Raw genomic sequence first — 11652 nt, 5'->3', positions numbered from 1 at the left:
TGACTATGATGGTCATTATGACATTGGTGGTGTCTGTTAATGTGGCGGTAATACCGCCAACAGGCTGGCAGTAATTACCGCCAAATTATGACCATGGCAGTGATAACTCCCATAGACAGCTAATGTACCGCACCAACCACCAGGATGTTAACACCACTGACTACAGAGGTAGCCATCAACAGTCAGGCGGAAGACAAGGTACCGCCCACCATATTAAGACATAGCAAACCACCACGATTTTCAGGGGGATACCAACGCCATCAAAAGCCTGGTGGAAACAGAACACAGAAGATGAAAGATTCGCTATCAGAGATACAAAGAAGACATTGCCGCCTTGGAACCAGAACTTCAAGTCTTCCCGATGCTCTTTTATGTTCTGCTCCACCACGAACACCAATGCCGACGAAGGCGATGACGGTGAGTACAGCCGCCTAGCACACAAGGGAGGGGGGAGGAAAAAAAGAGTGACACACACACGCACAACACACACCATTCACACATACACCATACACACAACCAGCTGCAGAGGAAAACCAGTCTCACAGGACACACGTCATAATAATGCAAGGACTACATTATCCAGAACTAATAGTGTAATTTGATGCTAACATCCACCATATTGTCCATGTGACAAGAAATACATGAGTCACTGCTCAGAAAGGGCCAATGGCCAGTGCAAAGTACAAAGGCCCACATGGCCAGAGGGCACAGTCCAAAGCCCAAAGCAGGGGCATCATGTTGGGAATGGCCAGGCACCTCAGGGGGAATGGGGGTGGGGGCCCAACTGAAGTGGGGAACCTGCCCACTGGTTCTGGAGGGGGCTCTTTGCCCATTTCACTGTGCTGGGGAGTGCAAGGTCACAGTCTCTGAGGTGGGGAACTTTCCCACTGGTTCTGGAGGGGGCTCCTTGCCCATTTCACTTTGTTGGGGAGTGCAAGGTCACAGTCTCTGAGGTGGGGAACTTGCCCACTGGTTCTGGAGGGGGCTCCTTGCCCATTTCACTTTGCTGGGGAGTGCAAGGTCACAGTCTCTGAGGTGGGGAACTTGCCCACTGGTTCTGGAGGGGGCTTCTTGTCCAACAGTCCCTGGAGGGTGGCCTATATGCCCTCTGCTGTGTCCCAGCTGGAGGTGAGGGATCCTTGCCCACTGCTGTTGGAGAGGAAACCCTGCCAGCCTCAGATGGAGGTGAGGGCTGCTGTGTCCCAGCTGGAGGTGAAGGCTGCTGTGTCTCAGCTGGAGGCAAGGGCTCCTTGCCCACTGCTGTTGGAGGGGGGCTTTTGCCTCTCTTAGTTGGTGGAGTGGGAACCTTCCCTTTCCTGGCTGGTGGAGTGGGATCCTTCCCTCTCTTGGGTGGTGGAGTGGGATCCTTCCCTCTCTTTGGTGGTGGAGTGGGATCCTTCCCCCTCTTGGGTGGTGGAGTGGGATCCTTCCTCCTCTTGGGTGGTGGAGTGGGATCCTTTCCTTTCTTGCCTCCACGACTGGGAGGTGTCTCCACTGTCCCCGTGGACTGTTTGGCTGAGGTTCTGGGCTGAGTCGTTGGGATCCTGCTCTTACTGGAGGGGCGGGGGTGAAGGGGAGGGAAGAGGTCAAGTTGGGCAAAGAAAAGCAAGCTTCTTAGGGATGGTGGTGTGGGATGAGGGAGGAGGGATGAGAGTGGAGGTTGAGGGAGTGGTTGTTGGAGGTGTATGTCGGCTGGATTTGGGTGCAGGTGCATGGGCAGTGTGCTGATGTGAGGTGGATGGCTGTTAGATGTCTGAGTGTGTGCGTTTGTCTCTTAGAAGGTGGGGCAGACAGGGTGGGAGAGGACACAGGGAACACGTGGATGGATGTTATGAAGGTGTCTGCAAGTGAGGTGTGTGTGCTGCTTGGTGTGGTGATGGTGCTGGTGGCTGTTAATTCAGTGCGTGCTGGTGGGAGCGCGGATGTGACAGTGAGGAAGGAGGACAGGGAGACAGTGGAGGCAGTGGATTTTGCTGTGTGTGCAACTGTCTGTTGTTTGTGTGAGTGCTTCTGGCCTAAAGTGTGTTTCCTGTATTTGTCTGAGCCACTCTTGTGTGATATTTTGTGTGCATGTTTGTCTGTATATGTGCATGGGATGGGTTGGGGTTAAGGAGATTGGGACTGGGAAGTGGTAGTTGGAATGGGGACGGTAAGAACAGGGACAATGGCTGCCATCAGATAGGAAGCCAGAGCCTGGAACGATCTCTGTTGGGCCACCAATACACCGTGAATGCCCTCCAGGAATGCATCGCATTGCTGCATCTGGGATGCCAGCCCCTGAATGGCATTCACGATGGTTGACTGCCCTACAGAGATAGATCTCAGGAGGTCAATACCCTCCTTACTGAGGGCAGAAGGGCTTACTGGGGCAGGGCCTGAGGTGCCTGGGGTGAAGGAGATGCCCACCCTCCTGGGTGAACAGGTACAGGCAACTCAGTGAGGGGCTACTGGGAGGGCAGTGGCGTCTGTACCTGTTGCTGGGGTGGTCCCAGAGGTGTCCGCCACCATCAGTGAGCTTCCATCGGAGGAGGAATTTGAGTCAGTGTTGTCACCTCCTGTCTCCTCTGTGGTGCTCCCCTCACCCTCCTTCGCACTCGGCGCCGGTGGACTCTGCCTCCTGGGTCCTGCTCCCTCTGTCACCGGGACCCCTGCTCCTCCACCAGATGATGCTAATACACACATGGACAGGTTGACAGAAGAAAAAAGGGGGGGAAGAAAGGGAGCCCTGGGTCAATTGCAGCACCAACACCACAGATGGCATACACATTACCGTCACACACAGGGATCAGGATTGAGCACCATGCATTGCACTGGCATTCCATTGGCTAGGTACCACAGCAAGATGTGAGCCAACCCCCACCAACTGCACCCCTCCTGGGAGTCACTAAGCCCTGTCTGACTTGAAATAAAACCTAGCTAGGTTATCAGATTTAGCAATACCCCATTATCCTTGAGCTGTATCACGTGGGGATCTCTGACCTGGCATAAAGGGGCACCCACTAACTGACACCCACCACCAGGATCTCATGCCACCTACCAATCACAGTTGTAACGCCCACTGTACTCACCCCCTTGTGGCTGCTGTGATACCCTCAAGTGCCCATCCAGCTCTGGGTAGGCCACTGCCAGTATGTGGGTCATCAGGGGGGTCAGATTCCAATGTGCACCCACCCCCGTTGGGAGGCCACTCACAGCTGGGCCTCCACGGTCTTTCAGGCCCAGCGTCTCAGGTACTCACACCTCTTCCTTCAGTAGGTGGTCCGTCTGCTGTAGACCCCCAGGGTCGGCACGCCCTTGGCAATGGCATGCCACAATCCCTTCTTCTGATGGGCGCTGACCTGCAGAGGAAACACAGAGAGGAGGACACCATTACACATACAATCCAGCCTGTCACACATATGACCCACAAATCCCCTTCCATCTCTATTGGCACACACATCACCCAGCGCCCACCATGTATACTACCACCAGACACACGACCCCCCCAAATGACACGATGCTTGCACATACATCTCCATGCAACCTTGCACATGCATCGTGCCCAAGATGTACTCACCTGTTGGTCTGGCGGCCCATACAGCTGGCCATACTGGGGTAGGACCTCATCCAACAAATGCTCCAACTGCTCCGAAGTGCAGGAACGGCCCCTTTTCCCCTTTCACATGAGCCATGGCAGGATCCAGACACAGGTCACAGCAGCATGCAGTGTAGGTGTTGTCCTGTGGAAAGTCAGGAATCAAGTGAGGTTATAGACAGAAAATGGCAGTCACGGCCACAGGGGTGTACACCATCACCGCCGCCAGTGATCCCCATTGGCCACTGTACTCCATAGAGCCCCATGTTATCCAATGAGGAATAGCACAGCAGTGCAAGACCGCCTTCCGCCATGACGCGCAATGCCGGCGGAGTTTCCTCATTTGCACCTGTCCCTACCTACAGGACAGGTGGTCGCCATTTTATGGTGGTAGACAATATTCAGATAATCGAGAACCGCGCCATTTCTATAATTTCCACATACATTGCCATTCCCATTCTCCTATCACATTACTGCTCTATGTAAACTGGGGTGGTGGTTCAAATTGTGACAGCCTACTCACTCTTGTGTCCCTTAGATACCTACCACTGTGGAGGAATCGGAGGAGGAGACAAGACCGCATGTACAGACCCCGTGTGGACTTGGCTACACTGTTGGACAGGCACATAATACTGACCTATAGACTGGACAGGGCCACAATCACAGAGCTGTGTATTCAATTGGAGCCTGATTTGAAATCAGCTATCCGTGATCCCACTGGGATTCCCACTCTAGAGCAGGTTCTATCAGTGCTCCATTTCCTGGCAGCTGGTTCTTTCCAAGTGACAGTGGGCTTGGCAGCAGGAATGTCACAGCCAATGTTCTCAATCATACTGGCAAGGGTTTTGTCTGCCCTGGTGAAACACATGTGCAGCTACATTGCTTTCCCCCGGGTGGAAGATTTGGTCACTGTGAAGGCAGGATTCTATGCAATGGGAAATATACCCAATATTATTGGGGTGATTGACGGTACACATATTGCGTTTGTTCCCCCTGCCAGAATTAACAGGTGTTCAGGAATCGAACGAGTTTGCACTCACTCAATGTGCAAATGGTGTGCCTGGCTGACCAGTACATCTCCCACGTCACTGCCAAGTATCCTGGGTCAGTGCATGATGCCTTTGTCCTGAGGAATAGCTGCATTCCAAATGTGATGGCACAACTACAGAGGCACAGGGTGTGGGTAATTGGTGAGCCTGACTCCCCACTCAATGTATGTCAGTGTATGCCTTCTGGTGTTAACCCCATACCATTGTGTAAGGCTAATGTTTGTCTCTCAATACTTGCAGATGACTCTGGCTACCCAAACCTATCTTGGCTCCTGACCCCTGTGAGGAATGGCAGGACAGGGGCTGAGAATCGTTATATTGATGCACATGGGTGAACCAGGAGAATTTTTGAAAGGACCTTTGGCTTCCTAAAGGCCAGGTTCAGATGCCTCCATTTAACAGGTGGATCCCTGTGCTACTCACCGAGAAGGTCTGCCAGATAGTAGTGGCACGCTACTTGTTGCACAACCTGGCCTTCAGACGACATGTGCCTTATCTGCAGGAGGAGGAGCTTAGAAATGCCCCTGTGGCAGCAGTGGACCCTGAGGACAGTGAGGATGAGGAGGCAGAGGATAAGGATGTGGAAAACAGAACATCAGTTATACGTCAAAACTTCCAATGACACACAGGTGAGACAGTGGAACTGACCTTTACTCTGATTAGTGATGTTTTCTGTGTGGCTGTAGCAGGATGGCATTCACTTCCTTTGCATCTCTACTTACATTTACCTATGGCTTCTCATTTTGCAGATGTTGGTGATATAACAACTGTGTACTGATGTGATGACTAAAGACAGATACAGGTTATTAAATGTATGCCATCACAGTGTTCAGATCATTTGCACATGATGTGACTGTTTCCATATATGCACATTTTATTCACATAAAACACTTTCACTCAGGTTGTGTTCAAGGGTGTTTATTGTAGTGCAAATAATTGAAGGAAAAGTGCAATGGAATGGGGTGATGGTTGAGGAAAGTCCAGGGTATTGTTTCAGTCTGTTTGAAGCACAGGTCTAGTGTCCAAGGGAGGCATTGGAAGAGGAGCAAAGGCAGTTCAAAGTGGACAAGGTGGGACACAAGGAGAACATTCAGGAGGGTCTAATTTCCTGGCAGTGGTCTTGGTCTTGGCAAGTATCTCTGGCTTCTGTCTGGGTTGCAGGGAACGTTTGTGGGGTGGTTCGCCTTCTGCAAGAGGAGGGGTGCTGGTGGTCTGTGGGTCCTGTGGCAGGACCTCCTGCCCACTAGCTGCAGCGGAAGTGGTGGGCTGGTCAGTAGACTGGCTAGTGGTAGGGGCCCGCTGGTGTGCTGTCTATTCCCTCATAATGTTGGCCATATCTGCCAGCACCCCTGCAATGGAGACCATGGTGGTGTTGAAGGCCTGCAAATCCTTCCTGACCTCCTGATGGTGTACCTCCTGCAACCGCTTGTTCTCCTGTATGTTGGTAAGGATCTGGACCATCTTGTTCTGGGATTGTTCGTAAGCCCCCATGACATTAGTGAGTGCCTCCTGGAGAGTCGGTTCCCGGGCCCTGTCCTCCCCCTGGCACACAGTGGTCCTTCCAGTGTTCCTGTTCCCCTGTGCCTCTGGCCCCTGAACCGTGTGCCCACTGCCTCTGACCCCAGAACCCTGATTGTCTTAGGGGTGAGGTGTGGACTGGGGTCCCTGTACAGGTGGGCATACTGCTGATTGACGTGTCCTGGGGACAGAGGTGTGGGGATATTGGGAGGGTGTTATGGTGTTGGATACTGATGGAGGAGGCCCTGTGGTAGACTGTGAGTGGGCTGGGGGGACTGACTGACCAGTGGTCCCTGATGGGCCAGATAGTTCATCCTGATCCTGAAGCCCAGAGTTACTGTCATCACTGGGGGCATCTTCTGTTGGGGGACTGGATAGTCATGGTACCTCTTTGCCGCTGAGATTGGCTGGGGCACCTTTGGGGATGTAAGTGATATATTATACTTCATGTCTGTGACATATTGTACATCCCTAGCTTCCCCTCTATTGTTGCTGTTGCCCTGCCACCTTTGTTTGTGAATGGTGATGTGTTGTGTGATTATTAGTTCTCCATGCTGTGCATGCTTTGGTGATGGGTGTCCATGCAGGGTTGGGAGGGCTGTTCATGCATTGGTATGACATGCAGGGCTTGGCATTGGGGTTAGTCATATGTGTAGGTACAGTGATTGGGATGGAGTGAAGTTATGGGAGTCAGGGTGAGGGGGTGAGATGGCATGCAGATATGGGGGAGATAAGTAGTAAATGTCGACTCACCATTGTCCAGTCCTCCGGCTACTCCTGTGAGTCTCTCAGAACGCAGTATTGCCAAGACTTGCTCCTCCCATGCTGTGAGCTGTGGGGGAGGGGGGTCCACCACCAGTCCTCTGGATGGCGAGCTGGTGCCTTGCTGCCATCGCCTTCCCCCGTATGTCGTTCCACCTCTTCTTGATGTCGTCCCTTGTTCTTGGATGCTGTCCCACGGCGTTCACCCTGTCTACAATTCTCTGCCATAGCTCCATCTTCCTGGCAATGGACATTTTCTGGACCTGTGCTCCAAACAGCTGTGGTCTACCCTGACTAATTCCTTCACCTTGACCCGCAACCCCTCATCTGTGAAACGGGGGTGTCTTTGTGGGGACATGGGTGTTGTGTGGTATGTGTTGTGCAGAGAGTGTTAAGTGATGTGGTGGGGTGTGGGATGTGGGGTGCATGATGGATGGATGGGTGTTTGTGGTATTTGTGTGTAGTTGTCTCAGTGGTTTTCGTGTTAGTCTTGTGGCGCTTATTGGTATTCATAAAGGGTGGTGTGTAATGTGGGAGTGTGTTTTATAGTGCTACAGGTGGGTGTGGTGTGTGTATCAGTGTCAGGTGAATATTTCTGGTACTGGCCAATGTTGTGTTGTTTTTTATTTGGGTGGCCATTCTGAGCACGCCAGTGTGTACCGCCAATAGTTTACCGCCATTGAATGTCTGCCGTGGTGATTCCTTGGTCATAATGTGGTGGGCGTTGTTTTGTTGGCGTAACGGTATGGTTGTTCATACCAACATTTTACCACTGACCTTTGGGCTGGCGGATTTGTGTTTGTGGCAGTATTCTGTTGGTTTGGTGTATAAGTGTCATAATATGGTGAACGGATATTCGCCACCACGGCGGTATGTTGGCGGCCATCACTGAAGCGGTAAGCGGCATTTACTGCCAATTTCATAATGAGGGCCTATGTTTAGACCACAAAGGGTTACTTTCAGACCAGTGTGCTATGAAAGTCAGTGGTCAAAGGTTGGAATGTAATGCTATGTGAATTTAATCACCAACTCCATGTTTAACCATTGACTCCATTTTGTGCGAGTGATTCCATTTTGTGCCCTGCTGCAGGGCGCACAAGTACAAAACATGTTTTTCACTTACCGTGCTGGAACATATCATGTGGGATGCAGACTAGAGACGAGATCACAAGGATGAGAATGTCTCATCAGAGGAATCTACAGTTCTGCCCCAAAATAAGCACGGGGAGTGTGGCCAGCTCTTTTTTGTGTGTTTTCAATGCAGATGAAGCCAGCTTTTCAGTTCATAACCAACGGGAGGGTGTTCTAGAATGCTCTCCTAGCTTGTTTAAGGTATAAAAGACAGGGAGACTTGGCGCTAAGACAGGAACTCACCTGTGGAGCGGAATCCCAATTGGGTCTCCTACCTTGGCTGTTCTAAGGTTCCCCGTTCTGGTGCTGGCAAAGATGATGACGCTGATGAAGCCTTCCCTATTGGTGATGCATTTCAACTTTTGATTCTTTAGCTCATACATATTAATGCTCTGTTGATGCATTGCACACTTCTTTCCGTTAATGCTTAACTGCTGTGATTATTCTTGTATATAATATACACATCTTTTATTCACTTGAAGTATATGCTCATTTATATATACTTGTGTGTTTTTATTTTATATTTGGAAAGTTCCTTAATAAATTAATTACTCAGACTGAAGGTGCTGCATTCTTTGGCATTGTTTCCTCTTATTTCAGTCAAAAGTAATACACCCTCAGTAAAATCAATAATCTCACCCTACTCGAACATGTGGGTACAGGTCAAATTTCACCAAGGGTGCAGGGTATCTAAAAAAACCACAAAAACAATGGTGTTGAACAAGGCTGTGTATTAGCCCTATTACTGTTTAACCTTTGTATCTCAGATCTGGGGATTGAAATCGCAAATGCCATGTTTTTTTCTCCATGCAATGGCCCACAAAATTCAAATATTATGCAGATGGCCTAGTCATTCTGGATCAAACATTAATAGGCCTCCAGAAAGTGCTGGACCAGCTGGATCAATATAATCAGAGCAATAATTTGGTGGCAAATGCAAATAAAACTAAAGTAATAGTTTTTGGGAAACTTAATGAAAAAAAAAGTTTGGAAACTGGGCCTATCTAGAATGCATTGCTAAAACATCTAACTATCTAGGCATCTGGTTAGCCGATTCGGACAAAGAACACACAGATCTAAGATCAATGACACGAAGTCTAATGTTTGCATTATGCAAACTAAATGCAAGACCACAAAGTCCATATGCAGAGGCCATAATAAGAGAAATCAAGACCAAACTGATTCCAACAATCTTGTGTGGCTAACAAGGCTTCCCATAAAAAATGGACACAATGGCAGACAGATTACAGTCCCCTGTAAAAGGATTTTCAATCTTCTTCTTTAAATCAGACACATGCAGGTGAACCTTGAATTTGGCTTGGCAAAACAAGATCTCACAAACAAGTTCCAATTCCTTAAGTATAGCCACCAGATAATCCATTCTGCAGCAGAATCCCTAAAAAAAAATTTGCAAGTCATTTTCAAAGGGCCAGCCATTAACTGGACCAGATATCTACACTTAGCATGTGCTGATCTGGCCCTTGATCCAGAGACAATAAAAGACAGTGCTCTGTCAAACACAGCACTCAAGCAACTACTTATAAAAAGGGACATGGCAAAATCCAGAGACGTCAATAAACAGAGCCTACAACAGTAGAAACAGTTCATTGTTATTCTCCTCTTTTATTATATTAAAGGTCAACAATGCTACGTGAAAGTACCATTAAGTAGGATTTGCAGGAGAAACATCTTGGTCGCAAGGTTACTTGCCCTCCTGCCTAAAGGCCTTCAACTGCTGTGCTGTCACAGACCATTAATAACCCCAAAGTTTATATTCTGCTATCACAAAAATGAGCCCGCCCATTTACACCTCTGTTGCCCGAAGCTTGATAACCCTCGCCACACCCTCCTGAAACCTTTGTTTCTGTCTCACAGATGTTGTACGTGCAAGGAGGGTATATCACTTCATCTTACCTCTTCAGATACCATGGTATTGCCTTGTTATGTGAAATAAAAAAAATAAAAAATTAAGCTAATTTAAGAAAGGGCCTTAGGCATATCATAGTATGTTATTTTAGACAGTCTGACTGATTTATAGATGATACTATGTTATTGCAGACCGCCTGCCCCGTGTATGTTTTATACCGCATCAAAGTTATGACATATTTTGTATTCAATTTTACGATAATGATGATTGTATTTTGGATGATTTTCATTATTCAAGCAATAAAACTTAAATATAAGTGGGACTAAGAATAGTAAATATATACTTTAGAATTTAGTACAAGGTCAATGTAGTGGATGCAATATGATTCTTGACTTTGATATAGAGACAAACTGCCACTCTGTCCATTTTTAAAGCAGATCACAAACACTTCTTTACACCACTCTGAGATTTCAAACATGCTTTAATCAAACCATTCGTAAGTAATTCCTTTACTTATTACCTTCTTCAAACAATTCAAGGCAATGTAGCCAACAACATGCCATTTCACCTCCTCTTTTTGAGAAAAGGCCTCTTTTAGCATGGTTAGCCCGCACTTTTTGCCTGGTATTTGATGTAGTCTTAAAGTTGTTAGTGCCCAGGGGCCCTGCTGACCAGGTTCCCTAGGACAGATCTCTTTCCCAAAACTCTTGTGATGCATTGGCACAATTGGCAACACCTTTAGCTGCCACTATAAGTCCCTCTAAAATGGCACTTAGGTACCCAGGGCAAGGGGTACTAAGGGTAGGCCCCTGAGGTCAGCAGCACAGATTGTGCCACCCTCCAGGGGCATGCGTCCAGAAGAACCCAGCAATGCCATTGCAGGCTGAGTGTTCTGATGCAATCCTAAAATGCAAACTTGACATAGCACACAGCCCTGTCCACTATACACTGCATACAATATAGGTAATTCACCCGTCTGGCAGGCCTTCTAGCACTAAGTCAGGGTACACTATCTTGCATGTGTGGGTATAAATGCATGAGCAATGTGCCCCTACTGTGTCCATGCCAATCATGGGACATAGACCGTGAATAGAGCAGCCATTTTAAATGCATGTGCTTGGCACTGGTCAGTATGAGTTTCACAGCTACATGATAGCTACTTTGAACCCTGGGTTGTTTGGTATCAAACAACTCAGAATGATAAATTCGAACTGGTACCAGTATTGGATTTATTACACAATTTACCTTAGAGGTGTCCCCTGCAAAAGCTATCTTCCCTGGCAGGGTTGCTGGACAGTCACAACCAGCCTGCCACCACCAGACAGGATTCTGGAACCCTGGGATGAGAGATCCTCCTCTCTGGGTCCCAGAACAAAGTCCTTCATGGGTTGAGGTGCAAACAACCTCTCCATCAGGAATTTGCTCTGCCCTGCTAGCAAGCTTCAAAGGGCTTACTGCCCTTGAAACTTGACCTCCAAGCCTGCTGCTAGCAGCAGATGGCCGCCCCTGTTGCAAACCCCCATTTTTTGAAGGAGCAACGGCAGGAAACACACAAAGGAGCGAAGGAGTGGTGAGCCCCAGCTTGCACCACCCCTATAGGGGTTGCTTACAAGGTGGCCCTCCTTTTCATTTTCCTCCATCTTGCAGGGAAGGAAAATAGCCAATCAGGTGTAGGGAAGTGACCTCTGCCCACCGGAAGTGGTCACTTAGTGGGTGCAGCAACCTTAAGGTAGATGACCCATTGGTCACTA

The sequence above is a fragment of the Pleurodeles waltl genome, chromosome 1_1, assembly GCF_031143425.1.
Source record: "Pleurodeles waltl isolate 20211129_DDA chromosome 1_1, aPleWal1.hap1.20221129, whole genome shotgun sequence".
NCBI lineage: Eukaryota > Metazoa > Chordata > Amphibia > Caudata > Salamandridae > Pleurodeles > Pleurodeles waltl.
Note: the sequence above shows the minus strand (reverse complement) of the source record.